The sequence below is a fragment of the Pseudophryne corroboree genome, chromosome 2, assembly GCF_028390025.1.
Source record: "Pseudophryne corroboree isolate aPseCor3 chromosome 2, aPseCor3.hap2, whole genome shotgun sequence".
Classification (NCBI taxonomy): Eukaryota; Metazoa; Chordata; class Amphibia; order Anura; family Myobatrachidae; genus Pseudophryne; species Pseudophryne corroboree.
Window position 1 is genome coordinate 498,910,469 of NC_086445.1, and position 26,692 is coordinate 498,937,160.

Here is a 26,692-nt window from a genome sequence, read left to right on the forward strand (position 1 = left end):
ATTTCAAGTTATCTACAATGGCTAATCAAACGGAATGTATCCTGGTTCCTTCTCATCGAGGAATGCTCTTAAATCTTGACGGATACCTTCTCGCAAAGAATAAGCAGCGTCTTGATGTAGTGTACTGGCACTGCACAGAGCGCAAGACAAGCTATTGTCCTTGTTTTGCGAAGACCACCATTGTTAATGGACAGCACATATTGAATACCCATGGAGACCATAACCATCCTCCACGACCCGAAAAAACGGTGATCAACATCGCGAAAGCGTGTATTAAAGAACGGGCAAAGCAAAGTAATGATCCCCCTGCACAAATCATCCAACAGGTAACGTCTCAGATGCCATCGACAAGTGCGGCATATCTGCCAAACAGGGATGCCCTCCGTCAAATGGTCAAAAGGGCAAGGCAAGATGATTTCCCTATTGAGCCCAGTACCTTGGAGGAGATAGATGTCCCTCAAAATCTAGCCTTTATAAATGGGGTTGAATTTCTAGTGAAGGACAGTGTTTTTCATAATGAAAGAACATTGCTCTTTACGACAGAGGAGAATGTTAAAAAGCTGCATGAGGCCTCATACTGGGTGATGGATGGAACATTCAAAACTTGTCCCACCCTATTTCGACAGATATATTCCATTCACGCTCTGGTTGGCACTGATGAGCAAACACAGCGTTTTTTGCCTCTAGTCTACGCATTGTTAAGTAGTAAGACTGAGGACTGCTATGTCCGCCTTCTGGAAGATTTGCAGGAATATGGCGGATAATTTGATTTTGAATTTGCACCTATGTATATTGTTACAGACTTTGAAAACTCTGCTATCCAAGCATGCAAACGTGTTTTCCCTTCCAGCACTCACAAATGCTGTTTATTCCATTTTGGTCAAAACATTTGGCGCAAAATACAATCATCAGGACTTGCCACCCAATATGGCAAAGACATAGAATTTTCTATGCTATTGAGGCACCTGCAAGCCCTTGCTTTTCTCCCATATGGAGATATTCCTGCGGCATTTGAAGAATTGAAAGATAAAATGCCCCCTAATGCCGCACCATTAGTAAATTACTTTGAGGAGACCTAGGTATTAGGTCGTATTAGAACAGCACGAAGTCAGATCAGTTCTCCCCCACTATTTCCACCAAATATATGGTCAGTACATGAAAATATCCTTGTAGGCGTTCCAAGAACCCAGAACAAGTTGGAAGGATGGCATAAAAGATGGAATACCATCCTTGGCGAAAAGAAATTAGGAGTTTATCGTGTTATCGAATGTTTTCACAAAGAACAGCAGGTAACAACTACACTCCTGGAAAAAATAAATGCCAATGTCCTGAGAACCCCAACGAAGCGGGAATTAAAAACCAGGGAAGAAGCAATCCTGAGATGTGTTGACCAGCTAGGAATTGTCCCGTGTATGGATTATCTCCGGGGCATAGCTTTCCATCTACGTTTAGACTGAGTTCTTTTTTCCTTCCTCGTTTATAATAGTTATACTTCCTTACAAAATTTTCCTTTCCGTTTTATTTTTTAAGGAGTTATGTTGGATTCAACAATTGTTTTTGTTAATTTATAATTATACAAAGTTTCCATTTAAATATTATGGAATGATGGATGGATCAATACTTCTTTTCTATATTTGGTTAGTATACTTTATAATCTAAAACTTACGATGAATATAACACTTTAAAGATTAATGAAAAGTAGATTCTCATCAATATATTTATATATGCTCTTTACAATATTAACACACTGTATCCTTATTTATTTATTTATTTATTTATGTAAATGCATATAAAATATTTTAATCCTTCAAACCGCTAACCTTATCCACTCTTCAACCTGTTTGCGCCTTCACCTAGTCGCTGCCGCCTATCCTCACACCCCATTCCCACGGCGGACGAGACTGACTGCTTAGCTAGGTGGGTGGACTACAGGTTCCACAATGCTTCTATATGATTAAAGACTGACTGAATCCTTTTTGTGTGCCTAATGGTCATATATGCTTCCTTGACGCAGTACCTATATTTGTCCCCTTCACCCCGCTAACCTTATCCCCTCTTTTCACCCTGCTTGCGCCTTCACCTAGTCGCTGCCGCCTATCCCTCACACCCCATTCACACGGAGGACGAGAATGACTGATTAGCTAGGTGGGTGGTCTACAGGTTCCACAATGCTTTTATATGTTAAAAGACTGACAGAATTATTTTTAGAGAATATCATGCATTTTTAGAGAATATCATGCATTGAAACTGACAATGTGGTCTACAGGTTCCACAATGCTTTTATATGTTAAAAGACTGACAGAATTATTTTTAGAGAATATCATGCATTGAAACTGACACAACTCTCCCCATCTCCATAGCAATAAATGCACCTAGCTACTTGTTCAATCCCAAAGTGAATGTTATGTTCTTAGCAGTATTAACATTAGATTTTAATTAGTATTGTAATGATTATAATTTGGCAGCACAAACTATTTATTTGTCTAAATTTTATTGTACCATAACCTCACCATCAGAAATTAACCATGATTTTTGATATATTTAAATGTCTACATTGCTACAGTTATTCCAAGATGCTATAGAAAAATAAGTCTCCATCAAGGATTGTCCATACTGAAGATTTATAATACTCCTGGCAATTATTTATAATCATGTAAGTAAAAAAAAATTAAGATTTATATAAAAGTGAAAATACATTACATCATAAAAAAAGTGTTATTTTTCTGATCAATCTAAAAGTTCTGATATTTTATCCTACCGCTAATTATGTAATGGCAAATAGTCATCTTTTGATGACATGATTATATTGTGGAAATTCTAATATGAATTCATACAATGATTGCTTGCCATGTCCAACTTCTCCATTGTCTCACTTCTCCACCATTTCCCTTTTGTTCATACTATATACTTTAGTATTGTAATACAATTATCAATTGGAATTAGATATGTTAGGTATGTTTCCTACATCTACATATGTTATGATATGCTTAATTTAAAAATAAAATATTATATATATATATATATATATATATATATATAATATAATGTTCAGCATCTATTTAAATGACGGAATTCTATAATCCCTATTTAACCATGCAGACAGTATACCTCATTGTTGTCCAAGCCGCGATTGGACCCCACAGTTACTATGTGAATATTTTTCTTTTCTTCTTTCATAAACTTAAGTCCTCATTGTGCAACATTATATTTATTACTTGCTGGTGTCTGAGTATGCCACTGGAAAAAGAACTGGTCCACAACTGTAGTATTAAAAAACCGATTCATTTACCAACAGATTCAAATTTACCTGCAATGCTCTATGTTTCACGGTTGTATTCATAACTCAATTTTACATTTAAATCAATAGTTAACAGTTAGCGTAAATTTTGTTGATGTAACCTTTTTTGTGCTCTTGAAGACAGGATTTATTTTGCCAATTTATACATCAAAATTTCAAAAGATTCATTTTAATGTATATAGCTTTAGTAATATTCTTTATCCCTTGTATATTACTTATAATACTAATATTTATGGATAATAGAAATATAATGATGCAGTCATCACACAGTGATATGAAAACATATATATTTTAATAATTATTACTTTTTGTAATTTAGTCCAAAAATATAATCTTTACATTCCATGAAAATAAAATTTGTGTAATTAATGATCTAAAAATTTTATATATCCACAGTTTGAAAAAAAAGAAAAAATCAAGGAAGTTCAACAAGGAAACTTCAAAGATGTCTATCTCCAGAGGAATGATTCCTTGAAGATATAATCAAGCTTACATATTATTTTTATATATACATTTTTATGCAATATCAAAGCACCAACAACTGTTAACATATCATGTTACGTGTGATCTTTATTACGTGGACTTCAATAAAAATTTACCAAAATTTTAAACGTATTATCCGCACAGTACTTTATAAATAATAAACGAAAGATAATAGCAATGTTTAGCATTAATGATTTATAATGCAACATATTCCGCTTGAGCCCGTTCACTTTGTTCTGTGCAGAGGTCCATCCAAAAGTGTCAATGATGTTATTCTGTATGGAAATTCAAAATAACAACAACAACAAAATTAAATAATTATAATGATTTCATTAAATATTTTTAATATTTTGAAAATAAGTTTAAAACTAATGCAATATATATCACATTAAATACTGTATAACATTTACATTTTTAGCTGATTATTATGGTACACTAAACGTGAAAATTAGTTATTAGATCCAAAAACAACTATGTTGAAAAGGTAGATGCATACATAATCATTTCAAGTTTATTTTAAAGATTATGACTAAAATCTTTTTTTTTAATAAATCACAGTATAATGTCAATATTTGTTAAAAAATGTATTGATATTAAATAAATATATTATATATTTTATATAAAATATTTGGTTAATGTAAATATATAACTAGGACATTCCAAATATATATTTAAATAGTGGGCATGTTTAAATAAAATTTGTAGATTGTGATGCTATAACATGACCCACTAATGTAGACATGCAAATGCACATTCTTTTGTAAATACGTACAATGCACACTATTTCAATGCTTAATATATTTTTTATTAATTTAACAAACATGAGTAAGCTCTGCAGACACAGTAGTGTTATGTCTATCATTTTACAAATTACCTAATCTCATTTCACTACATATCACGTCCTACAATATGTCTTAATATACGCTTATAATGATTCATATTGTGCACTTGTTTTGAGTAAAGCACACACACATGTACATATTTATTAATTTTACAGATATCAGTGAAAATGTTGCCGAAAAAATATTCAGAGTATATAAAACATTAAATATCAAAAGACAGATTCAGGACATACATAAATATTTATATATTTTGGATGTTTTTACATCAGGGCTGGCCAAAACGGTCCTCGAGATCTACCAACAGTTCACATTTTCCAGACCACCTAGCTGGTGCACAGGTGTAGTCATTACAAATCAAGATGTGCCACATTCATTCCTAACTGACAATTCTACAGATCTCCAGGAGGCATGGAAAACATGACCTGTTGGTAGATCTCGAGGACCGGTTTGGCCAGCCCTGTTTTACATTAACGCATTAGCATTCAAGTATGATTTTTTTTGTATAAAATGTTACTAAGCTATATATATAAAATGCAAAAATGAGACGGACTCGATGGTTATAGGGGAAAATATCATATCAGGATGAAGGACAACTCTGAAATGCATAGTCCAATTGACAACATACCTGGTACAAATATGATTTATAATCTGTGAACAAAGACTCTATGGGTAACACACCCATCACAACCCTAAGGTTGGCCCAGCAGCACAGACTATATCAGGACATGCATGATATGTCTGGGTAAACAGGTATGCATATGACAGTGACATGATGTTAAGAGTGTGATTTAGGTTGCAGTAAGCAGCACACTGACAGACTGAGAGTTGTATAGTGGAGAATAGCATGGTTACTTGGTGCACCATAAAGGTGTCCGAAAACTAAAAAAAGTAGCATTTATATATAATATTATTTTATTCTAGTTATTTTTTTTAAAAAAAGGTAATTATATTTGTAAGGTGAGGGTGTTTTTTATTTATAGAATTATATTCCTTACAAATTTAAAATATACAGTAGGGGTACCTTCATTTCCATTAGGTTTTCATTCATGTATCTTGATCGGGGTCAGGATCAGGGGTACGTTGACCGTTTCTCCATCTGTCATATGCTTCTTGAATCCTATACAACAGATCATAGTCAAATGGAGGTGTTCTGAAAGGTTCAAAAGCATCAGTCTGAGTTGATGTTGCTTGCACATGTTCTGGTGTGGTCGTAGTGTTGTCTCGAGCTGATCCTCTGCCAGATTCAGCCATTTGATGAAGGTTAGTGGCAATCAGTGCTGTGTTCACATTTGCTTGTTGTTGCCAGCTAAGGAGGTGCAGTAATCCCAAATGAAACTGACCCAACAGGGTATTCCACTGAGCCTGTCTTTCGGATAAATAGTCAATACTTCTCCCAATTGTGATCATCAACTGGGCATGTACACTCTGTCTCTCTTAAATCTGGTCCATTCTCTGCGACAGTCTTAAATAATGTTCATCCATCCTCAGTGACACAGTTTGAATTTCATGGCTAATTATTGAAAATGAATGTTGCATATATTCCCTATCTGTTAACGTTAGTTCAGATGCAGTGGTTTGTGGAATACCAGGTTCAATGGATTGAATATTTCCTCCATGTGTTTCATGATGGGCACGGTCTACATGTGCTTGTGTGACAATATCTCTATCTTCTATGCTCAGTGTTATGAAATGGTCGTCAATATGCAAATCTCCAGCAGGCCTGGCAAGCTCGGACTCTCCATCACGGGTTGCAATGTGGGACTCTCCAGCAGGCCTGGCAATGTGGGACTCTCCAGCAGGCATGGCAATGTGGGACTCTCCAGCAGGCCTGGCAAGCTCGGGCTCTCCATCACGCGTTGCAATGTCTGATTCTCCAGCAGGCGTTGCAATGTTGGACTCTCCAGCAGGCCTGGCAATGTGGGACTCTCCAGCAGGCATGGCAATGTTGGACTCTACATCACGCGTTGCAATGTCTGATTCTCCAGCAGGCGTTGCAATGTTGGACTCTCCAGTAGGCCTGGCAATGTGGGACTCTCCAGCAGGCATGGCAATGTCGGACTCTACATCACGCGTTGCAATGTCCGATTCTCCAGCAGGCGTTGCAATGTTGGACTCTCCAGTTGGCCTGGCAATCTCGGACTCTCCAGCACGCGTTGCAATGTGGGACTCTCCAGCAGGCCTGGCAAGCTCGTACTCTCCATCACGCGTTGCAATGTAGGACTCTCCAGCGGGCATTCCAATCTCGAGCTCCCCAGCCGCATTGCAATGTCGGACTCTCCAGCAGGACTGCCAGTATCAGACTCTCCATCACGCGTTGCAATGTGGGACTCTCCAGCAGGCATGGCAATGTCGGACCCTACATCACGCGTTGCAATGTCTGATTCTCCAGCAGGCATTGCAACGTTGGACTCTCCAGCAGGCATGGCAATCTCGGACTCTACAGCACGTGCTGCAATGTGGGACTCTCCAGCAGGCCTGGCAAGCTCGGACTCTCCATCACGCGTTGCAATGTAGGACTCTCCAGCAGGCATTGCAATCTCGGACTCTACTGTTTGCATGTAAATATCTGACTCTTCAACAGGCCTGTGAATAGCGGACTCTCCTACATTCTTAGGAATATCGGAGTATCCCGCAGGCATGGCAATATTGATGTCTCCCGCAGGCCCTTCAGCTGGTGAACTTTGTGTTTCATCGCCCTTGACAGGAGAGAAAAGTATTCGTCTCTATTTTTGGGGTAAAACTTCACTCAAGGTGGATTGTCCTTTCTTATGGGGTGTTTTTCTCTTGTGTGGAGTATCACCTTTCTGCACCTTCTCCCTCATGGATGGACTTTCTTCCTCAACCAACAGGAAGTAGTCCTTTGTTTTCTTTTCCCACTCCTTCAATTTTTTATTTTTGGAATTAATCTTCACTTGAGTCATCCGTCTGCAATCTCTAAGTCTTTTCTTGCAGCTTTCGATGCTCCTATCATTACCTCCAGCATCCTTCACAGCTTTGACAATCTGTTCCCAAGTTGAATTCTTGAGCTGTACATTTGTTGCCTGTGGCCCACACAGAAGAGAACTGTGCATAATTACTGAATTGATGAGTGCAAGACTTTCTTCATCGCTGAAGTTAGGAGCTCGTACGCTAGGTCCCTCATCTGGGTCTTCTTCTTCCTGTGTATTTTGACCCTGGGTTTCAGAAGCTCCAAATGGTTGTGAGGAAGCCATTGCCTGTTGTTCTTTACTGGCAGTGGAACGTCGGCGCTCTTTGGACATTCCTGAAAAAAACTGTGAACAGTTACAGTATTAATTATATTAGGTAAATTTCTATTAATTTTAAATTAAAACATTGGCCCTCATTCCGAGTTGATCGGTCGCAAGGCGAATTTAGCAGAGTTACACACGCTAAGCCGCCGCCTACTGGGAGTGTATCTTAGCTTCTTAAAATTGCGACCGATGTATTCGCAATATTGCGATTACTAACTACTTAGCAGTTTCAGAGTAGCTTCAGACTTACTCTGCCTGTGCGATCATTTCAGTGCTTGTCGTTCCTGGTTGACGTCACAAACACACCCAGCGTTCGCCCAGGCACTCCCACCGTTTCCCCGGCCACTCCTGCGTTTTTTCCGGAAACGGTAGCGTTTTCAGCCACACGCCCCTGAAACGCCGTGTTTCCGCCCAGTAACACCCATTTCCTGTCAATCACATTACGATCGCCGGAGCGATGAAAAAGCCGTGAGTAAAATTACTTTCTTCATAGTAAAGTTACTTGGCGCAGTCGCAGTGCGAACATTGCGCATGCGTACTAAGCGGATTTTCACTGCGATGCGATGAAAAATACCGAGCGAACAACTCGGAATGAGGGCCATTATATGCACACTGAAACATTAATAAAATAAAAACAATGTGAATATTTAAAAAGAATAAAATCTAATTTTAAATATAAATATATATAGGTGTGTGTGTGTGTGTGTGTGTGTGTGTGTGTGTGTGTGTGTGTCTATATATATATATATATATATATATATACACATATCCTTAGCTATATTATATTATACAATATTTGCTTGACTTAATTGTTTATTATAAACATAAAAAGTACATGTTAAAAACATTTAAATGTCTAGTGCTATAAAAACTAATTTTAAAATTAACTATTTTTACATTTTTAGGACAATGAGATAAAGCATATATGCACATAACATGCCAAAGACTGGTGTTGAACTCAGGAAATTTTGTTTACAGTTGTTTCAACATGAGTAATAATTATAAAAAATACATTACTTGCTACTTTGGAGTGTTCGCCTTCAACTAAGCAAACCGTGTCAGAGTGCCATGCCACTCAACCCCATTAAACTGTGTCACATACCATTTATTTAGCAATTACATTATTAAATTGTGCTTCTCGCTGTCTGTCCCCTGTCACAGCCAGTGGTAGTGTGTTGACGGTAGTGTAGGTCGATAAACTGAACGGATACCTGTGTTGACTCAGAGCTGGACTGTGTTACACAGCCAAGTGGAGCATTTGATATTTTGTCACATTCAGTGTTGAAATTCACATTTTTTATGAAGTGGTTTTATTTGGGTGGGCCTTTTGTTGTTAATTCACAAATAATTGTCTTTACACATGCCAAATGGTGCATGGACAATGTACATGTGGGTCAGATACACATAATGGTTGGACGAAATACACCTAATCTTTGTGGTTGGCTGATACATATCTGCAGTTTGCTAAATACACATATGACCACATATGCAAGTTAACATTTGCACGCACAGTGCCAGTTGAGAAATGCCCACACAGTGCCAGGTAGCATATGCACCCACAATGCCAGTTATCATTTTCACCCACAGTGCCAGTTGAGAAATGCCCACACAGTGCCAGGCAGCATATGCACCCACAATGCCAGTTAACATTTTCACCCACAGTGCCAGTTGAGAAATGCCCACACAGTGCCAGGCAGCATATGCACCCACAATGCCAGTTATCATTTTCACCCACAGTGCCAGTTGAGAAATGCCCACACAGTGCCAGGCAGCATATGCACCCACAATGCCAGTTATCATTTTACACCAGAGTGCCAGTTGAGAAATGCCCACACAGTGCCAGGCAGCATATGCACCCACAATGCCAGTTATCATTTTCACCCACAGTGCCAGTTGAGAAATACCCACACAGTGCCAGGCAGCATATGCACCTACAATGCCAGTTATCATTTTTACCCACAGTGCCAGTTGAGAAATGCCCACACAGTGCCAGGCAGCATATGCACCCACAATGCCAGTTATCATTTTCACCCACAGTGTCAGTTGAGAAATGCCCACACAGTGCCAGGCAGCATATGCACCCACAATGCCAGTTATCATTTTACACCAGAGTGCCAGTTGAGAAATGCCCACACAGTGCCAGGCAGCATATGCACCCACAATGCCAGTTATCATTTTCCCCCACAGTGCCAGTTGAGAAATGCCCACACAGTGCCAGTTATCATTTTTATCCACAGTGCCAGTTGAGAAATGCCCACACAGTGCCAGGCAGCATATGCACCCACAATGCCAGTTATCATTTTACACCAGAGTGCCAGTTGAGAAATGCCCACACAGTGCCAGGCAGCATATGCACCCACAATGCCAGTTATCATTTTACACCAGAGTGCCAGTTGAGAAATGCCCACACAGTGCCAGGCAGCATATGCACCCACAATGCCAGTTATCATTTTCACCCACAGTGCCAGTTGAGAAATGCCCACACAGTGCCCGGTAGCATATGCACCCACAATGCCAGTTATCATTTTCACCCACAGTGCCAGTTGAGAAATGCCCACACAGTGCCAGGCAGCATATGCACCCACAATGCCAGTTATAATTTTCACCCACAGTGCCAGTTGAGAAATGCCCACACAGTGCCAGGCAGCATATGCACTCACAATGCCAGTTATCATTTTACACCAGAGTGCCAGTTGAGAAATGCCCACACAGTGCCAGGCAGCATATGTACCCACAATGCCAGTTATCATTTTCACCCACAGTGCCAGTTGAGAAATGCCCACACAGTGCCAGGCAGCATATGCACCCACAATGCCAGTTATAATTTTCACCCACAGTGCCAGTTGAGAAATGCCCACACAGTGCCAGGCAGCATATGCACTCACAATGCCAGTTATCATTTTACACCAGAGTGCCAGTTGAGAAATGCCCACACAGTGCCAGGCAGCATATGCACCCACAATGCCAGTTTTAAAAAAATAAATAAAAATGAGCGAGTATGAATATAATACGCTAAAACTATGTATCATAGACAGTTTAGTAATCACCTCCACTGTTTGCTCAACTGGCTGGGCGGGAAATAGAATATGATACGCCTACTGTGGGGTAAACAGTGCAGCGCTGGGGTGATGCGCTGTCAGTATACCTGGATGGCCAATGTTTGTCGAGTTAGTAAGGTAAAAGATTATATGTGGTGCCAACGTGACTTCCTCCCCTATCGACCCTCCCCTAATTTGCTAAAGTCCTAAAATATCCATAATTAAATAATAAATTATATATATATATATATATATATATATATATATATATACTGGAAAGACGAGGCGGCACTCAGAGGCTTGTAACTGCAGGTACAAGCCTCTGAGTGCCGCCTCGTCTTTCCAGTATATATCACCGGTTCCCGGTTGGGGAGGGCACCAGAGCAGCATCAGTCCAGCATTGGACTAAGTGGAGTGCCGGAGCATCTGCTCACTTTATATATATATATATATATATATATATATTTGTTTAATGTTTGTAAATGAAAAAAAAAATTGTCAAAAATAGGAACTAAAATTTTAAATGTAGCTTACCTGAAATATGCCTTGAAAATGTATGATGGTAATATCTTCCTCTGCTTGTTCGAATTTTGTGGAAAGCCAAGTAGAAGACAGTCAGGCCAAGTTCAGGACGATGAAGCCAAGTTCAAGACGCTTGTCAAAGTTCAAGAGGCTGTCTCGATGTCTACCAAGTCAGATGGAAATGGCGCCTAATCTATGGCGGGACTTTGCTTTTATAAGCTATAATGAGGGACGTCAACTGACATAAAACGCAGATAATTTTAGTGGAGGAAACATAAATATTTGTTTTTAAATAATCGCTTTTTATTGGATATTTCTGTGGAACACTTGATGTCAGAGTATATGGGCTAATGATTTTAGATGATGTGGGGTCGAGCCAATAATATTTCAAGATGGGTGTATTAAAATTTATGACTAGTTGGATTCAAATTTAATTATTTATATAAAGAGATTATGCTTATTTAAAATGTATAAGGCACATTTTTGCTTATTTAAAATGTATAAGGCACATTTTTTAATTTTAAACATAAATTAAGCTGGCGAATGCAATATATTAAACGAGTACCGTTTTAGGCGGATGCGTCTAGGGGTAGTAGACGGCTGTGGATAGCGGAGTCGCGGTGGACCGTTGGAGGGAGGGGTGATGAACTGAATATAGGGTCACGGTTGGCTAGGTGGACGGTAGTGTCAGCTGTAGTTTTGGTGAAGGTGTGGGGGGCATTTTGGCACCTGTAGTGCCACGGGGCAATGATGCTGGTCGCCTCCGCTAGATTAGCGGGTGACGGACTGGTCTGGGCGGCAGCGTCTAGGGGTAGTAGACGGCTGTGGATAGCGGGGTCGCGGTGGACCGTTGGAGGGAGGGGTGATGAACTGAATATAGGGTCACGGTTGGCTAGGTGGACGGTAGTGTCAGCTGTAGTTTTGGTGAAGGTGTGGGGGGCATTTTGGCACCTGTAGTGCCACGGGCAATGATGCTGGTCGCCTCCGCTAGATTAGCGGGTGACGGACTGGTCTGGGCGGCAGCGTCTAGGGCTAGTAGATGGCTGTGGATAGCGGGGTCGCGGTGGACCGTTGGAGGGAGGGGTGAGGAACTGAATATAGGGTCACGGTTGGCTAGGTGGACGGTAGTGTCAGCTGGAGTTTTGGTGAAGGTGTGGGGGGCATTTTGGCACCTGTAGTGCCACGGGCAATGATGCTGGTCGCCTCCGCTAGATTAGCGGGTGACGCACTGGTCTGGGCGGCAGCGTCTAGGGGTAGTAGACGGCTGTGGATAGCGGGGTCGCGGTGGACCGTTGGAGGGAGGGGTGATGAAACTGAATATAGGGGCACAGTTGGCTAGGTGGACGGTAGTGTCAACTGTAGTTTTGGTGAAGGTTTGGGGGGCATTTGTCGATAATAACATGGTCGACCAATTGTTACTGTCTAATTATGAGCTGTTGATCACCTTCATAATTGATCATGAACACAATCGTGGGTTTGAATTTCGATCATTTCATTTGTCGATCATAAATACGTCGATCCGTATACAAGGTCGAACTAAATAATTCGATCACTATGCGGTCGATTATTTGTCATTGTCGATATATATCAGGGTCGATCTTCTGAAGGGTCTAATTATACATTGTCGACCGCTTTTAAATTCGATCAGCTGAAGATCGGATATTCGATTGTCGACCATTGCACCTGTCTACTATCTTACTTTAGATCATTTAATTGTCGATTACATAGTCTGCCGATTATATAAAATGTCTATTGTTTAATACTGTCTATGTAATTATGATCGATCTCCTGTAGTCGATGTGAATGAAGTCGATGATTGGTACATGTCGATATCTTTATTGTCTAATTAGAGTCACAGTCTATTTAAACAGTGTCGATCATGACACCGAGTCGGACAAGTGGCGTCGATCATAGCATTGTCGATCAACATACTATAGATTATTCATACCGGAACCATTGACTGTAGTCATTTACTCTGTTGTATTGTAGTGCATAATTTGTATTGTTAACCCCCTTTCAGAAATATTACTCTGTGGTGTTGGAACCCAGTGATTAACTACAAATCGGTGTTGTGTCCTCTTTTCCCTGCTAAGGTTTAAAGTGTATTACATTGCCTAACTGTATAAGGTTTAAAAGCATATTAATTGGATGTGTATGCGCTGCGAGTACTTTGTACCGTCAGCGCGGCGTTTGTACGCAGAGTCCGTACATGGTACGGGACTCATATACGCAAATAGCGTAAAAGGTACGTAGAGTGCATATTAAGTCTAGCGGCCGCAGCGGCTCCATGGTAAAAGTGTGTTTAAAGGTATAGCTTTATGTTTAAAGATAAAATCGACATTATCACGTGATTTCTGACGTCAACAGTAACCTTCAGTGGTCAGGACCAACATCTCAGACCCTGTATAGTGGCTCCAAGTGACCAGGCAGCCCTGTTCAGCCTTGAGGCTCTTGCTGTGAAGGAAAGTAATCCCCTTGACAGTGACAAGCAGTAAGAGGGGCTTCCCCACAGAAGGACAGTTCAGATCCAGCCTTGCTCCTTACAAGGCAAAAGGAGGTGGCTGTTGCAGGGATAACCGTGAAAAAGGGAATGGTCAGCTACGGGACACAGATACTGTCTCCAGAGACTGTGACAGCCCCAGGACGTGATCCAGTCGGTTGAGACTATTGTGGTGTGCAGTGCAGACTCTGGTAGCGATAACTTCGGTAAAGGGGAACAGAGCCAGAGTGAGGAAACAGGAGAATCTACTGAAGCCCACGGAGACAGTGCAGGCCTGTGGTGAGGACTGTATGTAACCCCTCCCTACTCGCTATTATCAGGGGATAGGAAGTTACTAATCTAAGGCGTGCCTCCACCCAAGCGATTTTAGGGTTGAGCTTGCTTGGGAAAGCCCGTATTAGTAGGTGATACTAACATTTGATGCATTAACAGTTATACACTCTATATATGTATGTAACCATTACCTTTTGTAATCGTTATTGTCTTTCAGACCTGTTCCGGCGATCCTCTTCACACTTCAAATAGCCAGGTAAGGGTATTAAGTAATAATAACACTCCCCCACCTTTCTAATTATATTCCAAATAGTATTTGTATTATTTCTTTCACTTGTACATATCTATATTACCATATTCCTAATAATATACCCTTAGTCTATACAATCTGTTATGCATGCACTTACAAATAAAAAATATTTAAAACCGGTTGTAAATATAAAAACTCGGGTCATCACTAGTATTTCTAGTATAGTAGTGTACGCAGTGTTAGCACTAGTCTTGGTCCAGTCTATATACTGCAATGCTAGGTTGGTGCACACGGTGGGGCCCTTGAAGACAGGCGAAATCTCTAGTGTACGAAACTTACACTTATATTTCCTTAGTCGGGTAAGTATTTATAGGTAGAGGTCTGGTTCTCCTCTCACTGGTAAATCTCACTGGTCTCACGGCTGGTCTCACTGGTCTATTTGATGATAGTAGCAGCTTCCGGTTTACTCCCTAAGTAGGAATACAAATCCTCACCCTGGGGAATTATTGCTTACTGTAGCCACAATATGCTACAATATAACTATTGCTGTGCTGCTCGATACTGTTGCATAGGTTGGTCTGTAAAAGGTATCTGGTATTTGGGACCGGAATAATATATGCATATAGTTCTCGTTAATTTCTATAAGAGGTATAAATCCATACGCTCTCACACGGAGCTCGATATCTTAGATTAACCCCGGCACCACTGTTACTTAGAGGAAATGCACTATACTAGTGGTTAATCTCCCTTTATTGTTCCTGAGATGTAAGGGGTAGCTTGCGGTAGCACTGTCAGTGATTAGGCTATAACGTCTATGAAGCAGCGTTGTGAAACTGTGCAGTGACTAGGTGCACTATATACTGCATAAGGGTGCGCGCTCTGCTGATGCTATCCTCATATCTCATTATGGCAGTGCACCTATTCTCCCTTCTCAGAACAATGCTGCTGGGTGTGAATTAATATTCGCCTACTGGGCGGCTTCCCAGAGGGTACTCACACCTCCTAGAAGAAGATTGGAGTCCTCCGGCAGACAGATCCTCCCCCTGGGCGGCTTTAGCTGGAGCTCAACTAGAGGTGCGTCAGGGGCATCCTCCTATGTCCTCAGCTACCTCCAGGCATCGAGGATCTCCATTGCTGTGAACGTCAGCCGTGGTACCTGCAGCAGGTAAGTATCTGTAGCCTCCTCAGTGCCTGTGCTCCGTGTCCCGCCGTCAGCCGCTCTCACCAGCTGCTCCGTCCTCTCTCTCCAGCCGCTCCGTCCGCTCTCACCAGCCGCTCCATCCTGTCTCCCCCTTCTCCTGCGCCACCAACTGTCTCTCTCTTCGTGCTCTGTCGCGCTCTCCTCACCTCCGGACAGCACGTTCTCCTCTGTCCTATTCAGCCACTGATAACCGCTGACTTATGGTCACATTAGTCAGCCTTGCAGAAGGCACCGTGAAAGGGACTCTAATTACCCACAATTAGTATACACAGTACTAGCCATCAATATTAGTATACAATATATTATACCAAAATACATTCACATTTATTTATACATTAGCATGCATTTTATACACAGGGTTACATGTATATACACACACTGCACCCATTACACGTTGGATAGGAGCTAGGATGAGCACAGGCCTCATTACCTTCTTTTTCAGGCAGCAGATAGTGTACACCTGTGTAGAGACTAAGTAGCACTTCCTTGCTGGTGCCTTACAGTAGTTCAAAAGGATTTGATTTTCAGACTGTAAATTTGGATGACTGTGACTCCCCTAACTGTCAACATCAGCCTTATACAGTAGGTCATCCGTGGCACTGTTGTAGATACAATGGTCAGCCAGATATGGAACTTTACTTCTAATTAGCAAGTAGCATACCACTAACAAAAGCTGTATCGCTGTCACTAGACAGTGAGTTGAGGAAGGTCTGGAAAGCAACACCTAGGGGGGAATGTAAAAGGGTGTGAAAATCAGAAAGAGAGAAATTTTGGGAGATTTCTCCTGTATTTTTAAAGTGGCAATCATTTACATGGCAAAATCAACCTGGTTTTACCATGTAAATGATTGCCACTTAAAAAAAAAAAACGCAGGAGAAATCTCCCAAAATCTCTCACTTTCTGATTCTCACACCCTATTACATTTCCCCCCTAGTGACAAAAGTTAGAACTGCATCAGTGATAGTTACCTATATAGCTCTTGCTCTGCCTATCTGCTTCAGTATTAAACAACTGGAACTGAGGAGACACGACTAAAATCTTTTCCATCTTACGGCAAAGTGCAGTTTATTGAGAACACTTTACTAACCTTGTCAGTCAGATGCCCAATATATTCCCTGCATACAGTTCATAAGCCTCAAACTACAGTAAGGGCAAGCTATCTTTTCATAGTGAGGAGCTAATTAAGTCATCCATCCACTGTATTGCTGGATCAGCCCTTAGTTCCCTATGTTCTACTACTACCAGAACTGGAGCTTCATCCTACTACAGACACTTCCTCAAATATTTAAATATATATGCATATTTACTCAAACGGATACCTTACCGAAGGGTTATTGACTCGTGCATAGAGTAACGGACTTAACTGCAGCTAGTACTTGTTCCTATCAGTGGCGGAACTGTGGGAGGCAGTGGAGTCGGCTGCCGCCGGGCTCCTGACCTCAAGGGGGCACCTGTCCTCCATTGCCTCCCACTGCCCGACAATCAATCGCCGCTCTGCCAAATGTGGATGGAGGATCGGTGTCAGTGTCGTGACACGGCTGCAGCAGCTGCCTCCTCGTATCCACAGAGACGAGCTGGCAGCTGGCTGCAGCTAGGGGGAGCTCCAGCGCACAGCTGATCACAGGCACTTCCAGAAGAGCTGGCCGTCTATAGCTCTCTCTTCCTCCATCCTGCTGCTAGCCGAAGGTAGGCACTGGCACCACCTGCCTCATGCTGCTGCACTGTGTATGTGTGGTGTGTGTGGTGTATGTGTGTGTATGGGGTTGATTACTGGGGGTATCTTTAATAAATATTGGCAACACTGACTGTTTATGTGTGTTGATAATTTTAAGGGAGGTGTGTGTGTGTCTGTGTGTTTTAACGAAAGTTGTGTGTTTAAGTGAAAAAGACGTGTGTGTGTGTGTGTGTGTGTGTGTGTAATTAAATGAGGCGTGGTGTGTGTAATTGTGTGTAAGTGTGTGTGTAATTGTGTGTGTAATTAAATGAGGTGTGTGTGTGTAATTGTGTGTGTGTGTGTGTGTGTGTAATTGTGTGTGTAATTAAATGAGGCGTGGTGTGTGTGTGTGTGTAATTGTGTGTGTAGTTGAAAGAGGCATGTGTGTGTCTGTTTAATTGAAAGAGGCATGTGTGTGTAATTGTGGGTGTGTAACTGTGTTTGTGTGTAATTGAAATAGGCGTGTGTGTATGTAAGTGAAAGGCATGTGAGTGTGTAAGTGAAAGGCATGTGAGTGTGTGTGTGTAATTGAATGAGGCGTGGTATGTGTGTGTGTGTGTAATTGTGTGTGTGTAATTGAAAGAGGCATGGGTGTGTCTGTTTAAGTGAAAGAGGCATGTGTGTGTGTAATTGTGTGTGTGTGTGTGTGTGTGTAATTGAAAAAGGCGTGTGTGTGTGTAATTGTGTGTGTGTAATTGAAAGATGCATATGTGTGTAAGTGAAAGAGGCATGTGAGTGTGGGTTTACGTGAGAGGCATGTAAGTGTGTGTAAGTAAAAGACATGCATGTGTGTGTAAGTGAAAGATGCGTGTGTGTAAGTGAAAGGCGTGTGTGTGTAAGTGAAAGATGCATGTGTGTGTGTGTGTAATTGAAAGAGGCATGTGTGTGTCTGTTTAATTGAAAGAGGTTTGTGTAAGTGAAAGAGGTATGTGTATCTATGGGATCAGTACTAAATGCCGCCGGCCGGAATCCCGGCGGCCGAAATACCGACGCCGGAATCCCGACCACACAATCCCGACAGGGGTGGCGAGCGGAACGCAGCCCCTTGCGGGCTCGCTACGCTCGGCACACTATTATATTCTCCCTCTATGGGTGTCGTGGACATCCACGAAGGGAGAATATGTCGGGATTGTGGCGGTTGGGATTCCGGCGTCGGTATTTCGACCGCCGGGATTCCGGCCGGCGGCATCTTGACCGCATCCCGTATCTATACTACTATTGTGAAAGTACTATTGTGAGTACGCTGCTACTGTTCACCCCAAGTACCAGATATCTACATATGGTGTGTGTGTGTGTGTATATATATATATATATATATATATATATATATAAAAGTGCCGGCACTCTCTCCTCCTCCAGTTAATGCCCAGGTGCCTCCTAACAGGTTTGTGGGACCTTGTAGCTAAATCAATGAAGTGGCACTCACGGGACTTGATTGATAAAAATAAGACTCAGGACACGGCGGTCTCAGCTGAAAGATCTTTCATCTGAGACCGCCGTGTCCTGAGTCTTATTTTTATCAATCAAGTCCCGTGAGTGCCACTTCTTCATTTTATTTTTATATATATATATATATATATATATATATATATATATATATATATATATTCCTATATGTATAGGGGGGGGCACCAGCATTTTATCATGCCTCCGGGCGACTGGGGCGAACTTACGCCACTGGTTCCTATGCATATGGTGTATTTGTTAAAATAAAGGCCCTCATTCCGAGTTGTTCGCTCGGTATTTTTCATCGCATCGCAGTGAAAATCCGCTTAGTACGCATGCGCAATGTTCGCACTGCGACTGCGCCAAGTAACTTTACTATGAAGAAAGTAATTTTACTCACGGCTTTTTCTTCGCTCCGGCGATCGTAATGTGATTGACAGGAAATGGGTGTTACTGGGCGGAAACACGGCGTTTCAGGGGCGTGTGGCTGAAAACGCTACCGTTTTCGGAAAAAACGCAGGAGTGGCTGGGGAAACGGTGGGAGTGCCTGGGCGAACGCTGGGTGTGTTTGTGACGTCAACCAGGAACGACAAGCACTGAACTGATCGCACAGGCAGAGTAAGTCTGGAGCTACTCTGAAACTGCTAAGTAGTTAGTAATCGCATTATTGCGAATACATCGGTCGCAATTTTAAGAAGCTAAGATTCACTCCCAGTAGGCGGCGGCTTAGCGTGTGTAACTCTGCTAAATTCGCCTTGCGACCGATCAACTCGGAATGAGGGCCAAAGTTGTGATGTTATTTGCATGCATATTGTCAGAGTTTATTGCCTAAGCCAGTGGTTCCCAAACTGTGTGCCTAGGCAGCCTGGGGTGCCTCAGGACACTTGCAGGGGTGCCTTGGATTGGTGGTCCAGGACAAATGTAAATTATTCATGATCAGTGTAACAGGCAAAATCAGTGCATGTGGCTGCCAATCATAATATGTGGACAAACAGACGCAATTCCTGTCCCACACCACACAATTGAACCTAAGGATGACATATAAACACAATTTACTTCATTTAATATTTATTCTAAATCTCTCAATAAAAAAGTTTTCCTAGGGGTGTCATGAAAAAATTCTGATACTCCAGTTTGGGAACCACTGGCATAAGTATTTGTATAGATGACTAAAAGTGTTATAGATCAGCATCGCTGATCCAGGTGAGACCGCACTGTTCCTGAAAAAGAAGATGTTCTGTGTGCAAGTTACTGTAACAGAAACAGGTACCTATTGTATATATTTGTGTCTTGCTTGGAACTACTAACACTTTTGCAAAGGTCTTGAATTTTATAACCTCCTTTAATAAACCAGTCCTCGTTAAGACAATTCTTTGAGCAACTCATATAATGAATTTATCCTCCTTTCATCTCTGAAGTGAGTTGGCGGAACCTATACTTAAGAGTGGAGATCCAGACCACAAGGTAAAGAAACATATCCCTAGAAGTGCCAACTAGCCTGTATACTCACCTCACGACACATTGCTACTGTACTTATTTTAACTTCGGTGTGTCACATTCATTCTGCAGCACTCAGCTCTGTCACTGAGAAGGCAGTCAGCAGTGCTGGAAACATCTCCTGGGGCATCCATCATGCCACCAGAGTGAGGTAATCAGGGGAATCCCATGAAGTCATGCCCCCATTAGTGATGTCAGCAGGGTTCCTGCTAGGCCAAGTGGGGCCAGGGTATGGGTCGTTGGGTTGACTCAACTCGACAGTCATTAGGTCAAACATGGAAGGTCGATATGCATTAGGTCGACATGGTCATGGTCATGTTCTAGATCGACAGGTCTAAAGGTCGACATGGGTTTTGGACTTTTTTTGGTGCCGTTTTCTTGGTAAAGTGATGGGGAACCCCAATTAGTGCACCGTGTCCCCTCGCATCGCATTGCTTCGGGCAATGTTACCGTTCCCAATTGTAGTCTACATGGATCGTCAAGAATGAAAAAAATCCCCAAAAATTGAGAAAAAACGTGGGGAAAAATCATGTCGACCTTTTGACCTGTCGACCCAGTACACGTCGACGTAATGACCATGTCGACCTATTGACCATGTCGACCTAATGCATGTCGGCCTTCAGTGGTCGACCTAATGACTGTCGACATACGCTGTGTCGACCTAACGAACATATTCCGTGTGGCCAGGTAAGAATGGAAACCTAGCACTGCTAGGTTAGATATATGCAGAAAGGGAAGACAGCATATTTTCCAGCACTATACATATAGGAAAATGACACAATGCTCATTATATGTGGCCCCTTTAATGACCTAATGCTTCCCATACATGGGCCCCCATAATGACCTAATGCTCATTGTACATGGGCCTGTATAATGACCTAATGCTTATCGTACATGGGTCCCTATAATGAACTAATGTCATTGTACATGGGCCCCTATAATAATCTAATGCCAGTGGCATAACTACGGCAGGCGAGCAAGGTATGTACCCTGGGAGCCATGGCAGACCTGGTAGAAGGGTACCGCCAGCCAGAGCAGTCTACCCACCCAGGGCCAGCCCAACCATTATGCCGGACATGCGGCTGAGTAGAGCACCACAGTGAGGTGGGTACCAGACAGCCATGGAGATGCAGATCAGGTGGCATTTCAAATGTGTTGCCATACGTAAGCCAATCAGACAGTGTCGGCTCCTGATTGGCTGCTGGACCACAAGCTCTGATTGGCTCCCGAGCCAGTGTCACATTCGAAAATGTCTGAGATTCACATGGTTGCCCACCGCTCTGCACAGCAGTCCCCATCCCGCCAACACCCTATTACGTGGTGCTGGACCTTGGTCGCTGATGCCCCGGGGGTCGTGACGACTTGCCGCTTCTACCCTCCACATCAGTGACGTGTGGTGGGGTGAGGCAGAGCCTTTACTGTCATACTAATGTTTGTGCCAAAGTTTTGACTGTATTAGTATTAGTATTCTACACATATAGTTCCACTTTAAAAACATAAATCACTTGAAACATGACAATGGTAGCTAATTACATATGGCAAACCTGCCATCTTGAATCATTAACAAATAATTTAATGACAAATATAATAATACTTCAAGATTTGATTCTCATTGTTAACTTACTCATGTTATGACTCACATTCTCAATAAAAAGTAATTATTAAGCCTTATTACTATTTAAATAAAACATAAAAAAAACTAAAGTAAGCTTACATGATGTCTCCAACCACCCACACAATTAACTTTTCCTTACCATTTTTAATTCTTTCTCTTACGTCCTAGAGGATGCTGAGGTCCACATTAGTACCATGGGGTATAGAGGGGTCCACCAGGAGCCATTGGCACTTTAAGAGTTTGAGAGTGTGGGCTGGCTCCTCCCTCTGTGCCCCTCCTACCAAACTCAGTTTAGAAAATGTGCCCGGATGAGTCGGTCACAGCTAGGGGAGCTCTCCAGAGTTTCCTTAGTAAAGTTTAGTTTTAGAGTTAATTATTTTACAGGGAGGCTGCTGGAAACAGCTTACCTACATCGAGGGACTGAGGGGGGGAGCAGTATCCGCCCTGCGGGGTCTGAGCCACTGTCTCCGCTGACTGGACACTGAGCTCCAGAGGGGATAGATCGTTCCCCGCCACAGGGGATCGCTCACCCCAGCAGCATGCCGCCACCCCCTTACAGAGCTGAAGATTGTGGCGAGTGAGTCACTGACCCCCCTAGCAAGTGGGGGGCCGGTGTGAAGATGGCGTTTCAGGGTAAGAGCGCAGGATTAACTGTGCTCTGGAGGCTCAGCGGTACATAGTGCGGCACTGTGAGGGGCGCCCTGAGCCAGCGCCTATACCCTACACCGGTCACACAGCCTATCGGGGTCCTCGGATCTCAGCCAGCATCAATCCTCAGGCCAGTATAATCCTGTGAAGGGTGGGAAGACAGCGCCATTTTGGGGGCGGAGCTTCTCCTCAGAGCAGACCCAGCAGCAGCGTTTCAGCGACATTTTCCTGCCTGCACAGCGCTGTGAGTGAAGAGCAAGTCCCTCCACAGCAACTCCAGCTATCTATCACGGTACCAGGGGGTTATAGAAGGGGGGGGGGGGGGGGCTGCAAACGACTGTGTAAACTATTAAGGTGCACAGTCAGCGCTGAGAGTGTTTTCTCCCTTTATATTAAAGCGCTGTGTGTGGGTTGGCTTCAATCTCTGTGTCTCTCTTGCCATTCTTGGGGGGTTAAACTCTGTCTGTCCTCCCCTGTGTGTGTGTGGAGTGTCTGTGGTCTCCATTAAGCAATGTCGACGGATTCTGTGTCATATGCTGCAGAGGATAGGTCCTCTCAGGATGATCCCATTCCATGTAATCAGGATTGCACTGGTTTAGCACAGATTCCAGCAAGGGAGCCTGAGTGGTTATCCTCTATCAAATCTATGATTTCTCAGATTCAAATAGGGTTGCACAAAATGAATCTGCAACCCAGGCTTTACAGAACTCTATGGCAGTCTGGCCCAGTTCTGGTACATCAGGACTCCCCGCTGTATATTCACATAAACGTGCTCTTGCTCAGATCATGCAGGATGATACCGATTCTGATACTGCAGATGGTGACGGGGATGTGTTGCAGGGGGCTGCATCTCTTGCAAAAGGGGTGCAGTTGATGATAGAGACTATTAGGGATGTGTTGAATATTGCTAATACAACACCCGAGCAGGTTGAGGAGGCTTACTTCACTGAAAATAAGAAAGCCTCGCTAACCTTCCCTGCGTCAAAGGAATTAAATGCTACATTTGAAAAGGCTTGGGAAAACCCGGATAAAAAATTCCAGATACCTAAAAGCGTTCTGGTAGCGTTTCCTTTCCCAGTAGAGGATAGGAAAAAATGGGAAAGCCCACCTATTGTTGACGCGTCAGTTTCCAGACTCTCAAAAAAGGTGGTTTTACCTGTTCCAGGATCTACCGCCTTGAAAGAGCCGGCTGATCGTAAAATTGATAATACGCTCAAATCCATGTACGTGGCTTCTGGGGTGATCCTACGTCCCACTATTGCCAGTGCTTGGATTACCAAAGCTATAGCAAAGTGGTCAGGCACGTTACTTAAGGACTTGGATACTATGGAAAAATGTGATGTTGAATTGTTTTTACGTAACATTCAGGATTCAGCAGGATTTCTGGTAGAATCCATGAAAGACCTGGGTTCCATGGCTGCGGGGATTTTCTCCATGTTGGTATCAGCTCGTCGAGGACTGTGGTTGCGCAAGTGGTTTGCCGACGCGGAATCCAGGAGAAGTGTGGAGACCCTACCCTACACAGGTCAAGCTCTCTTCGGGGAAGCGTTAGATGCATGGATCTCCACGGCTACGGCTGGTAAGTCACCCTTTCTTCCCTCAGCTATACCTGCTCAGAAGAAACCCTTTTCTTCAGTTACTGTACATCACAGAACTTTCGGTCTAACAAGCCCAGAAAGACCAAGCCGTCCAACACCTTCTTTCGGGGAGGTCGGCCCAAGTTCAAGAAACCTGCGGTTTCAGGTTCCCAGGAACAGAAACCTGCTTCAGGTACACCAAAGTCCTCTGCACGCCCCGGAGGTGGGGCCGGTGGGAGCGAGACTCAGACATTTCAGTCATGTCTGGGTGTCCTCTGGCCTGGACCCCTGGGTGCAAGAGATTGTGTCCCAGGGGTACAGGCTGGAATTTCAAAATCTCCCTCTTCACCGATTTTTCAGATCAGGCTTGCCAGCTCTGCTGGCAGACAGGACTGTCCTGCAAGAAGCCGTCCAAAAGTTGGTGGAGGCACAGGTTATTGTACCAGTACCTCCTCACATACAAAACAAAGGTTACTATACGAACCTTTTCATGGTACCGAAACCAGATGGTTCGGTCAGGCCCATTCTGAACTTAAAATCACTAAACCCCTATCTGAGGGAGTATAAGTTCAAAATGGAGTCTCTAAGGGCAGTGATATCTGGTCTGGAGGAGGGGGAATTCCTAGTATCCCTGGATATCAAGAATGCATACCTCCACATTCCGATTTGGCTGCCGCATCAAGCTTATCTTCGATTTGCATTGTTGGACTGTCACTTTCAGTTCCAGGCCCTCCCATTCGAGCTCTCCACAGCACCGAGGGTATTCACCAAGGTGATGGCAGAAATGATGATTCTCCTCCGCAGACAGAGGGTGAACATTATTCCGTATTTGGTCGATCTGCTGATGAAGGCATCGTCCAAGGATAAGCTGTTACGGTCCATAACACTCACAACCTAGCTTCTCAGGGAACATGGTTGAATCCTGAACCTTCCAAAATCACAATTGAAACCAACCAGGAGGTTGTCCTTTCTGGGAATGATCCTCAACACGGAGGTGCAAAGGGTGTTTCTCCCAGAGGAAAAGGCGTTGGTGATTCAGACGATGGTCCGGGATGTCCTGAAGCCAGCCCGGGTGTCAGTTCATCAGCGCATTTGCCTTCTGGGGAAGATGGTGGCCTCTTACGAGGCTCTGCAGTATAGGAGGTTTCACACTCGGTCCTTGCAACTGGATCTCCTGGACAAGTGGTCGGGATCCCATCTACACATGCACCAGAGAATACATCTGTCGCCAAAGGCCAGGATTTTACTCCTCTGGTTGCTGCAATTACCTCACCTTCTGGTGGGCCGCAGGTTCAGGATTCAGGACTGGATCCTTCTAACCATGGATTCAAGTCTCCGGGGCTGGGGCGCAGTTACTCAAGGGGAAACCTTCAAAGGAAGGTGGTCAAGTCTGGAAGCCGGCCTGCCGATAAACATTCTGGAACTAAGAGCCGTCTAGAACGGTCTTCTCCAAGCGACCCGTGTTCTGAGAAATCGGGCCATTCAAGTGCAGTCGGACAATATGACAACGGTGGCTTACATAAACCGACAGGGCAGAACGAAGAGCAGAGCTGCAATGGCAGAGGTAACAAGAATCATCCTCTGGGCAGAAAAACACGCGTTGGCGCTGTCAGCAATCTTTATTCCGGGAGTAGACAACTGAGAAGCGGACCTCCTCAGCAGACACGATCTCCATCCAGGGGAGTGGGGCCTCCATCCAGAGGTGTTGAAGGAAGTAACAGATCTTTGGGGCATACCCCAGATCGACATGATTGCCTCTCGTCTCAACAAGAAGCTTCGGCGGTATTGTTCCAGGTCGAGGGACCCGCAAGCAGTGGCGGTTGACGCCCTAGTGACTCCGTGGGTGTTCCAGTCGGTGTACGTGTTTCCTCCACTTCCACTCATCCCAAGAGTTCTAAAGCTCATAAGGAGAACAAGGGTTCAAGCGATCCTCATTGCTCCGAACTGGCCAAGAAGGGCTTGGTACACGGATCTTCTGGATCTACTGCAAGAAGAGCCGAGGCCTCTTCCTCTTTGGGAGGACCTACTGCAGCAGCGGCAGCTCGCCTATCAAGACTTACCACAGCTGCGTTTGACGGCATGGAGGTTGAACGCCTGATACTAGCTTGGAAGGGCATTCCGAACAAGGTTATTCCTACCCTGATACAGGCTAGGAAAGGAGTAACGTCTAAACATTACCATCGAATTTGGAAAAAATATAAATCTTGGTGTGAGTCCAAGAAATTTCCTACGGTGGAGTTTCAACTGGGACAGTTTCTCCTCTTCCTACAAGCTGGTGTGGATATGGGCCTGAGCTTGGGTTCCGTGAAGGTCCTGATTTCGGCCCTATCCATTTTCTTCCAAAGACAATTGGCTGCCCTCCCTGAGGTTCAGACCTTTTTGAAGGGAGTTCTGCACATCCAACCTCCCTTTGTACCACCTACGGCATCTTGGGACCTTAACGTGGTGTTGCAGTTCCTCCAATCGGACTGGCCCGAGCCTCTACAGGAGGTTGAGGTCAAGTTTCTTACGTGGAAGGCTGTCACGTTGTTGGCTTT

At 43.4% G+C, this 26,692-nt stretch overlaps 2 long non-coding RNA genes across 2 annotated transcripts in view; both read left to right on the forward strand.

Annotated features, from left to right (window-relative positions):
- Window positions 1-26,692, forward strand: part of LOC135031207 (uncharacterized) — a 264,149-nt gene that overhangs the window by 67,785 nt on the left and 169,672 nt on the right. The window contains exon 2 of the long non-coding RNA XR_010227048.1: window positions 14,425-14,463. This is a non-coding gene — a long non-coding RNA (uncharacterized LOC135031207). The remainder of the gene's footprint in view (window positions 1-14,424; window positions 14,464-26,692) is intronic.
- On the forward strand, window positions 17,036-20,469 carry LOC135050918 (uncharacterized). The gene is made up of 3 exons (XR_010241922.1): window positions 17,036-17,344; window positions 20,237-20,282; window positions 20,388-20,469. It is a non-coding gene; the product is annotated as an uncharacterized LOC135050918 (long non-coding RNA).